Source organism: Pan paniscus, chromosome 6 (assembly GCF_029289425.2).
Source record: "Pan paniscus chromosome 6, NHGRI_mPanPan1-v2.0_pri, whole genome shotgun sequence".
Taxonomy (NCBI): Eukaryota; Metazoa; Chordata; class Mammalia; order Primates; family Hominidae; genus Pan; species Pan paniscus.
Genome location: NC_073255.2, coordinates 118204026 through 118213742, shown reverse-complemented (window position 1 = coordinate 118213742; position 9717 = coordinate 118204026).

The window sequence follows — 9717 nt, the reverse complement described above, 5'->3', positions numbered from 1 at the left end:
TAAAAGACTTTGTATGCATTGAATCATATTTTGTACATGCTTTCGTGTGTTACTCCTTGGTCTCATCGTTATGTTCATACATGTTGAACATGAGATTCATACATGTTGTTGAATGAAGAAGCAGCTTCTTCTTTCTTGTTCCATTCTAAGAATATGCTACAATGGCCAGGTGCAGTGGCTCACACCTGTCATCCCAACACTTTGGGAGGCCCAGGTGGGCAGATCCACCTGAGGTCAGGAGTTTGAGACCAGCCTGGCCAACATGGCGAAACCCCGTCTCTACTAAAAATACAAAAAATTAGATGGGGCCGGGTGCCGTGGCTCATGCCTGTAATCCCAGCACTTTGGGAGGCCAAAGAGGGTGGATCATGAGATCAGGAAATCGAGACCATCCTGGCTAAGACCCTGTCTCTGCTAAAAATACAAAAAATTAGCCAGGCATGGTTGCGGGTACCTGTATTCCCAGCTACTCAGGAGGCTGAGGCAGGAGAATGGCGTGAACCCAGGAGGCGGCGCTTGCAGTGAGCCAAGATCATGCCATTTGCACTCTAGCCTGGGCTACAAGAGTGAGACTCCGTCTCAAAAAAAAAAAAAAAAAAAATAGCTGGGTGTGGTGGCACACACCTGTAGTCCCAGCTACTTGGTAGGCTGAGGTGGGAGAATCACTTGAATCCAGGAGGCGGAGGTTGCAGTGAGCCGAGATTGCGCCACCACACTCCAGCCTGGGTGACAGAGTGAGACTCTGTCTCAAAAAAAAGAAAAAGAAAAAAAAGAATATGCCACAGTGCATTTGTTCATTTCTCCTGCTGGTGGACACTTGGGTCCTTCCAGCACCACTGTGAACATTGTGATGAACGTTCCTGCACACACACACCTCTCTAGAACATTCACCCAGGAGTGGAGCTGCTGGGTCATGGGGTGTGGGTGAGTCCATTGCTGGTGCTGGGGTTTCCTTGGTGTTTGTACAACTTCCATTCCCGACAGCACATATGAGAGAATTCTTTGTTTCAAATCTCTGCCAACACTAAGTATTCATGACACTCATCTTTTCACAAGTGTAATGATTTTCGCAAGTGTAATGATCTGATATCATGTCACTCTCCCGATTTAAGCCCTACTTTTTTTTTTTTTTTTTTTTTTGGAAACAGAGTCTCACTCTGTCACCCAGGCTAGAGTACAGTGGCATAATCTCGGCTCACTGCAACCTCCACCTCCCGGGTTCGAGTGATTCTCTGATCTCAGCCTCCCAAGTATCTGGGACTATTGGTGCACACCACCACGGTTGTCTAATTTTTTGTATTTTTGGTAGAGACGATATTTCACCCTGTTGTCCAGGATGGTCTTGAACTCCCAAGCTCAAACAATCTGCCCACCTCGGCCTCCCAGAGTGCTGAGGTTACAGGCTGGAGCCACCCAGCCCAGCCTAGATTTTTACGTTGATGAAAATCCTGATTTGGGAATAGAGTCAGCTCCACAGCGGGTCATCTGATTTTTTTTTTTTTTTTTTTGAGACGGAGTCTCGCTCTGTCACCCAGGCTGGAGTGCACTGGGCTCACTGCAACCTCCACCTCCCGGGTTCAAGCAATTCCCCCGCCTCAGCCTCCCGAGTAGCTGGGATTACAGGCACCCACCACCACGCACGACTGATTTCTGTATTTTTGTAGAGATGGGGTTTCACCTTGTTGACCAAGCTGGTCTTGAACTCCTGACCTCAGATGAATCACCCGCCTCGGCCTCCTAAAGTGCTGGGATTACAGGCATGAGCCACCACACCCAGACTGTTCTTTTCTCTTACGTTTGGTCACCTGGTGCCTCTGAACTCCCTCTTCCACTCTCTCTACATCCTGATGCACAATGTATTTGAAAAGGAGGAAACATTTTCTGTCCCAAGTCCCTTTTTACTCCTTTCTTTCCCAACAAAACCTGTACAGAATCCTCACACTACTGTGTTCTATAGAGGAGCGGAGAGGGAGACCAGTTCTCCACTCCCCTGGCCCTGCTGACACCTGGAGGGTGCCAGGCATGTTCATGGAAACAGCAGCATTGCAGCCTTCCTTCCTTCCCCACAGCTGTATCCGTGTGACTCTGGACAACAAGGGCTTGTCAACACGAATCTCTCTCTTCTCCTGGTGTAAGACAAAACAAAAACAAAAGACGTTGGAGTAGAGATCAGAAAAGGGTGGGTTTGAGATGTTTGGGAGGGTTGAGTGGGCATTTTGACAACTTAGCTTCTCCTTGGGTGGTATTTAGCAGACGCCCTTGTAGTTTAAACTGTAGCTTTAGATATAAAATCCACTCTTGGCTGGGTGCGGTGGCTCACGCCTGTAATCCCAGCACTCTAGGAGGCTGAGGCAGTCAGATCACGAGATCAAGATCAGCAGATTGAGACCATCCTGGCTAACACGATGAAACCCCGTCCCTACTAAAATAATAAAAAAAAATTAGCTGGGCATAGTGGTGGGCACCTGTAGTCCCAGCTACTGGGGAGGCTGAGGCAGAAGAATGGCGTGAACCCAGGAGGCGGAGCTTGCAGTGAGCCAAGGTCGTGCCACTGCACTCCAGCCTGGGCGACAGAGCGAGACTCCGTCTCAAAAAAAAAAAAAAAGAAAAATCCACTTCTAATGCTACCTTGGGCCCTGCTGCTTGATGGAGAAACTGAAGAACATAAAGGATCTTGTTTGAGGGTTTTTGTTGTTGTTGTTGTTGTATATTTGTTTGTTTTGAGGCAGGGTTTTGCCCTTTTGCCCAGGCTGGAGTGTGGTGGCACAATCACAGCTCACTGCAGCCTTGAACTCCTGGGCTCAGATGATCCTCCTGCCTCAGCCTCCCAAGTAGCTGGGACCACAGGTGTGCACTGCCATGCCTGGCTAAATTTTGTATTTTTTTTAGGGACAAATTTTGCCATGTTGCCCAGGCTAGTCTTAAACTCCTAGGCTCAATCTAGCCTCCCACCTCAGCCTCCCAAAGTGCTGGAATTATAGGCATGACCCACTACACACTACACCTAGTTTTTGTTATTTATTTATTTTTTAGAGGCAGAGTCTCACTCTGTTGCTCAGCCAGGCTGGAGTTGAGTGGTGCCATCATAGCTCACTGCAGCCTTAAACTCCTGGGCTCAAATGATCCTCCAGTCTCAGCCTCCCAAGTAGCTGGAACCATAGGTGCACATCACAATGCCAGGCTAAATTTTGAAATTTTTTGTAGAGATGGGGTCTCTGATACTGCCCAGGCTGGTTTCAAGCTCCTGGGCTCACATGATCCTCCTGCTTCAGCCTTCCAAGTAGCTGGGACCACAGGCATGTACCTGGTCCAAGCCTGGCTTCTATATTTTTGTAGAGTTGGGGGATCTTGCTACATTGCCCAGGCTGATCTCAAGCTCCTGGGCTCAAGTGTTCCTCCTGCTTCAGCCTCCCAAAGTGCTGCAATTACAGGCATGAGCCACTGCACCCAGCCTCAGCCTAACAGATTTTTTTTTTTTTGAGATAGAGTCTTGCTGTGTTGCCCAGGCTGGAGTGCAGTGGTGCGATCTCGGCTCACTATAACCTCCACCTCCCAGGTTCAAGTGATTCTCGTGCCTCGGCCTCCCAAGTAGCTGAGAGTACAGGTGCATGCCACCATGCTCGACTAATTTTTGGGTTTTGTTGTTGTTGTTGCTTTTTAAGATTGAGTCTCGCTCTGTCGCCCAGGCTGGAGTGCAGTGGCACGATCTCAGCTCACTGCAAGCTCTGCCTCCCGGGTTCACGCCATTCTCCTGCCTCAGCCTCCCGAGTAGCTGGGACTACAGGCGCCTGCCACCACACCCGGCTAATTTTTGTATTTTTAGTAGAGATGGGGTTTCACCATGTTAGCCAAGATGGTCTCAATCTCCTGACCTCATGATCCTCCCGCCTTGGCCTCCCAAAGTGCTGGGATTACAGGTGTGAGCCACCGCGCCTGGCCTAATTTTTGTATTTTTAATAGAGATGGCGTTTCGCCATGTTGGCCAGGCTGGTCTTGAACTCCTGACCTCATGTGATCTGCCCGCCTCAGCCTCCCAAAGTGCTGGGATTACAGGCATGAGCCACTGCGCCTGGCCAGATCTTATTTGGAAATGGTATTCTGCATTGTAATTTTTGTTCTGTTTTATTTTTACATTTTCTTTTTACTACATATCTAGGATTTGCTTTAAAACATCCCAGCCAAGAAAAAGAGGGGAAGGGGAGGATAGTTTGGAGCACATTGGCAAAATCCTGATTGCTATTTAAGCTGGGCAGTGGGTCCACAGGGGTTCACTGTACTCTTCTGTCTACTTTTGTAAATGTTTAAAAATGTTTGTTGTAAAAAGTTCCTTGGTTTTCCTTATGTTTCTCTGGAGAGGAAAAAAGATGTTCAGTTTTATATCTTAAAATGTACAAGCTGCCTTGTTAGAATAAAACTAAATGTTTATGCTGCTGGGCACCAGGGCTCATGCCTGTAATACCAGAACTTTGGGAGGCCAAGATGGGTGGATCACCTGAGGTCAGGAGTTTGAGACCAACCTGGCCAGCATGATGAAACCCTGTCTCTACTAAAAATAAAAAAATTAGTCGGGAGTGGTGGTGCGCTCCTGTAATCCCAGCTACTCAGGAGGCTGAGGCAGGAAGATCACTTTAATCCGGGAGGAGAAGGTTGCAGTGAGCTGAAATCTCACCACTGCACTCCAGCCTGAGCGACACAGCAAGACTCTCTCTCAAAAAAAAACAAAAAACAAACAAACAAAAAAACCCAGGACTAGTTCATCAAGAAGCAAAATAATATGACAAACCCTACTTAAATGATTTCATCTGGTTTCAACCTCTGCCAGCTGGTTTGATCCAGTTTCAGCTGGTTTCAAATGACTTCATCCAGTTTCAGCCAGGTTAATTCAGCTTCAGCTGGTTGTGAACAGTTTGTGGCTCCTTTCAACCAGTTTCAGGTGGTTTCAGCCAAGGTCATCCAATGTTGGCTGGCTCCAACTGATTTAACTCCTGTTTCAACTGGATTCAGCTGATTTCCACTCTCCTTAAGGCTGTGCTGTCCAATTCAGTAGCTCCTAGCTACATGCAGCTCTTTACATTTAAATTGATTAAAATTAAAGGAAGGCCAAGTTCGCTGGCTCACCCTGTAATCCCAGCACTTTGGGAGGCCGAGGTGGGAGGATCACTTGAGGTCAGGAGTTCGAGACCAGGCTGGCCAACATGGTGAAACCTTGTCTCTACTAAAAATACAAAAAAACGTTAGCCAGGCATGGTGGTGGGTGCCTATAGTCCCAACTATTCAGGAGGCTGAGTCAGGAGAATCATTTGAACCTGGGAGGTGGAGGTTGCAGTGAGCCGAGATCATGCCACTGCACTGCAGCCTGGGCGACAGCAAGACTCTGTCTCAAACAAATAGATAAAATGAAATCAAAATTTCATTTCTAGTGTTACAGGCAGAATGTTTGTGGACTCTCCAAAATTCATATGTCAAACTCCTAACTCCCAATGTGATGGTATTTGGAGGCAAGAAGTTTGGGAGGTGATCACGTTGAGATGAGGTTATAAGGGTGGAATTCACTTGATGGGATTAGCAGCCTTTCGAGAAGAGTCATCACAGAGCTTGCTTCCTCTCTCCCTGTCTTGGTCCATTCTGGCACTGCTATAAAGAAAAACCTGAGACTGGGTAATTTATAAAGAAAAGAGGGGTGTTTTGTTTTGTTTTTGGAGATGGAGTTTCACTGTCGTCACCCAGGCAAGAGTGCAATGGCATGATCTTGGCTCACTGCCACCTCCACCTCCTGGGTTCAAGCCATTCTCCTGCCTCAGCCTCCTGAGTAGCTGGATTACAAGCATCTGCCACCACGTCCAGCAAATTTTTGTATTTTTAGTAGAGACGGGGTTTCACCATGTTGCCCAGGCTGGTCTCGAACTCATGACCTCAGGTGATCCACCCACCTTGGCCTCCCAAAGTGCTGGGATTACAGGTGTGAGCCACCGCACCCAGCCAAGAAAAGAGTTTTAATTGGCTCACGTTCCACAGGCTGTACAGGACTCATGATTCTGACATCTGCTTAGCTTCTGGGGAGGTCTCAGGAAACTTACAATCATGGCGGAAGGTAAAGGGGAAGCACGCACATCTCACATGGTCAGAGCAAGAGGATGAGAGAGAGGTGGGGAGGTGCTACTCACTTTTAAACAAGCAGAGCTCATGATAACCTTCTACCATGAAAACAGCATGGAGGGGATGGTGCCAGCCCATTCATGAGAAATCCACCCCATGATTTAATCACCTCCTACCAGGCCCCACCTCCAACACTGGGGATTACAATTTGACATGAAACCTCTTTTTTTTTCTTTTTCTTTTTTTTTTTTTTGAGACACAGTTTCACTCTGTCACCCAGGCTGGAGTGTAGTGGCGCCATCTGGGCTCACTGCAACTTCTGCCTCCCAGGTTCAAGCGATTCTCCTGCCTCAGCCTCCTAAGTAACTGGGATTACAGGCGCCCACCACTACACGCGGCTAATTTTGTATTTTTAGTGGAGACAGGGTTTCACCATGTGGTCCAGGCTAATCTCAAAGTCCTGGCCTCAGGTGATCCGCTCACCTCGGCCTCCCAAAGTGCTGGGATTACAGGTGTGAGCCACTGCACCTGGTCTCGACATGAGATTTAAGCGGGGGACACAGAGCCAAACTATATCACTCCCCATCATGTGAGGATACAGGGAGAAGACAGCCATCCACAAACCAGGAAGTGGGCCCTCACCAGACACCAATCTGCTGGTTCCTCAATCTTGGAATTGTGAGAGAGAAATGTGTGTTGTTAAGCCACCCAGCCTATGGTTTTCTGTAACAGAAGCCCAAATAGACTAAGATACTCAGTCACGCTGCTCACAATTCCAGTGCCCACAAGGGCCAGGACCACGTGTGTTCAAGTGGCCAGCATATTGGATGGTGCATTCATAGAACATTTCCATCACCACAGATGGTCCTTCTGGGCAGCTCTGCTCTCGGGAGGAGTTCAGATGTAGAGATCATGGCAGCAAAAGTCTCTCAGAGTCAGGTGAGAGGCAGAAAGATAAGTCTGTTATTAGCTGGGCGCGGTGGCTCACACCTATAATCCCAGCACTCTGGGAGGCCAAGGCATGCAGATCACAAGGTCAGGAGATCGAGACCATCCTGGCTAACACGGTGAAACCCTGTCTCTACTAAAAATACAAAAAATTAGCTGGACGTGTTGGCAGCTGCCTGTAGTCCCAGCTATTCAGGAGGCTGAGGCAGGAGAATGGCGTGATCCCAGGAGGCGGAGCTTGCAGTGAGCCAAGATCGTGTCTCTGCACTCCAGCCTGGGCAACAGGAGATTCTGTCCCCCACCCCCCAAAAAAAGGAAGTCTGTTGTTAACACCAGGAATGATCATTGTCACTTTTTTTTTTTTTGAGACAGAGTTTCACTGTTGTTGCCCAGGCTGGAGTGCAATGGCTCACTGCAACCTCCACCTCCTGGGTTCAAGTTGTTCTCCTGCCTCAGCTTCCTGAGTAGCTACAGGTGCCCACAACCACACCCAGCTAATTTTTGTATTTTTAGTAGAGATGGGGTTTCACCATGTTGGCCAGGCTGGTCTGGAACTCCTGACCTCAGGTGATCTGCCCACCTCAGCCTCCCAAAGTGCTGGGATTACAGGCGTGAGCCACCGTGCCCAGCCCATTGTCACTTTTTACTGAGCACCTGCTATCTACCAGGAAGTGTCAAATGCGTAAAAATGCTATCAGTATGCCTTCCAACAACTCTATAGAGTGGGCATTATCACCCATATTAACAGGGAAGGAAAATGAGGGTTTTTTCCTTTTTTGTTTGTTTGTTTGGTTTTGGTTTTGGTTACTGAGACAGGGTCATACTCTGTCTCCCAGGCTGGAGTACAGGGGCACCCCTCATAGCTCACTGCAGCCTCAACCTCCCAGGCTCAAGTAATCCCCCCAAGTAGCTGGGACTACAGGCATGCACCACCATGCCTGGCTTTTTTTTTTTTTTTTTTTTTTAGAGGTGGAGTCTCACTTATGTTGCCCAGGCTGGTCTCAAACTCCTGTTCTCAAGCGATCCTCCTGCCTCAGCCTCCCAAAGTGCTGAGGTTACAGGCGTGAGCCACTGTACCTGGCTAGGAAACTGAGTTTTTTCAGTGGTAGAGGCTCCTAGCCAGTGGCCAAGGGAAAGAGAGAGTTCTGGGTTCAGGGGCTGGCAGGAAGTCAGCAAGACACCAGGGACTCGGCTCCACTGGCTGGATCTCAGGGAAGAGCAACTGCCACAGTGGGGACCTGGAACACAAGGGGAAACTGAGGCAGCAGCTGCACCACAGGGTTGGCGGTACCTGATAAGGGAAGAGGATGACTTCCATAAGTAGGCCCACAGGTGCCCACGGCTCCCCATACCCACTGGGTGCCAGGTCTAAAACCATGAGACCAGTACCAGCACCAACCACTCAAGGAGCTGAGACGGCTGACCCACTCTCTGCCCTGGCTAGGACTGGCCCCAGCACCCCCAGTGGGGAGGCCGCAATGATCCCAGCTGTCAAGGGCCCAGGAACACTAGCAACAGAAGAATGGCCAAAGTGACAGGGAACCCCTGAGACCCTAGAGCAGCAATGCCTGGGCCAGGCCTGATCCTTCCCACCAGCCCCCAGCCATTCCTGGCCTTCTGCCATGCTTCCTGGTTGGTCTGCAAAGTGCCTGGGGCAAATGCCTTCTGGGAGAAGAGTAGAGAGGGTACCCAGGCTCCATGGGCCTCAGGATTCCTGAAGTGGGAGGCTCCTCTCTGATGATAGGGTCTCCCTGCTCTGAACAGAAATTCCTAGCCTCAGGGACATGTTGAATCTTGTCACCAGAGGAACCAAGTGGCTGGGTGGTAGCCCAGTGCGGTTGCTCACGCCTGTAACCTCAACACTTTGGGAGGCTAAGACAGGCGGATCACGAGGTCAAGAGATTGAGACCATCCTGGCTAACATGGTGAAACCCCATCTCTACTAAAAATAACAAAAATTAGCTGGGTGCGGTGGTGGGCACCTGTAATCCCAGCTACTCAGGAGGCTGAGGCAGGAGAATCGCTTGAACCTGGGAGGCAGAGGTTGCAGTGAGCTGAGATAGTGCCACTGCACTTCAGCCCGGGCAACAGAGTGAGACTCCATCTGAAAAAAAAAAAAAAAAAAAGAGGCTGGGCAGCAAAATAAAATGGTTCCCCAGTTCAGCCTTCGGAGGTACCAACCGTCTGTTAGCAGAGCTCTAAGACCAACTGGGTTCCCACTCCAGGAATATTCCCCTTCCCACAGGGGCTGGGGAGATGGAGTCCGGGGCTGTGCTGCCCTCTGGAGCAGCCCCCTTGGACTGGCCCTCACTGTTCTCCGGGGCCCTGGGAAGCCATGCAGAGAGGCAGAGGTCCTTTATGTGCCAGATGAGGCTGCTGTCAAGGGACTGCAAATCTGCTTGAGGTGTGACATATCTGTTTTTAGAACAAGAACATCACACCAGCAGGAGCCGGTGGCCAGAGCTGGAGGGAAGGGGGGATCCAGGTCCAATTCCCATGTATCTAGGGCACATGTGCACAGCACTGAGGGCCACTCCAGCCCCTCCCCAGCTCTCAGAGGACCCTGCTCCCACCTGCCTTTTGCTCTGCTATCAGGCAGATGGCATTGTCTCTGCTTTGCAACTGATGAAATAGGAACTCTGACTTCTGGGCTAGGCTGAGAGAGTGCTTGAT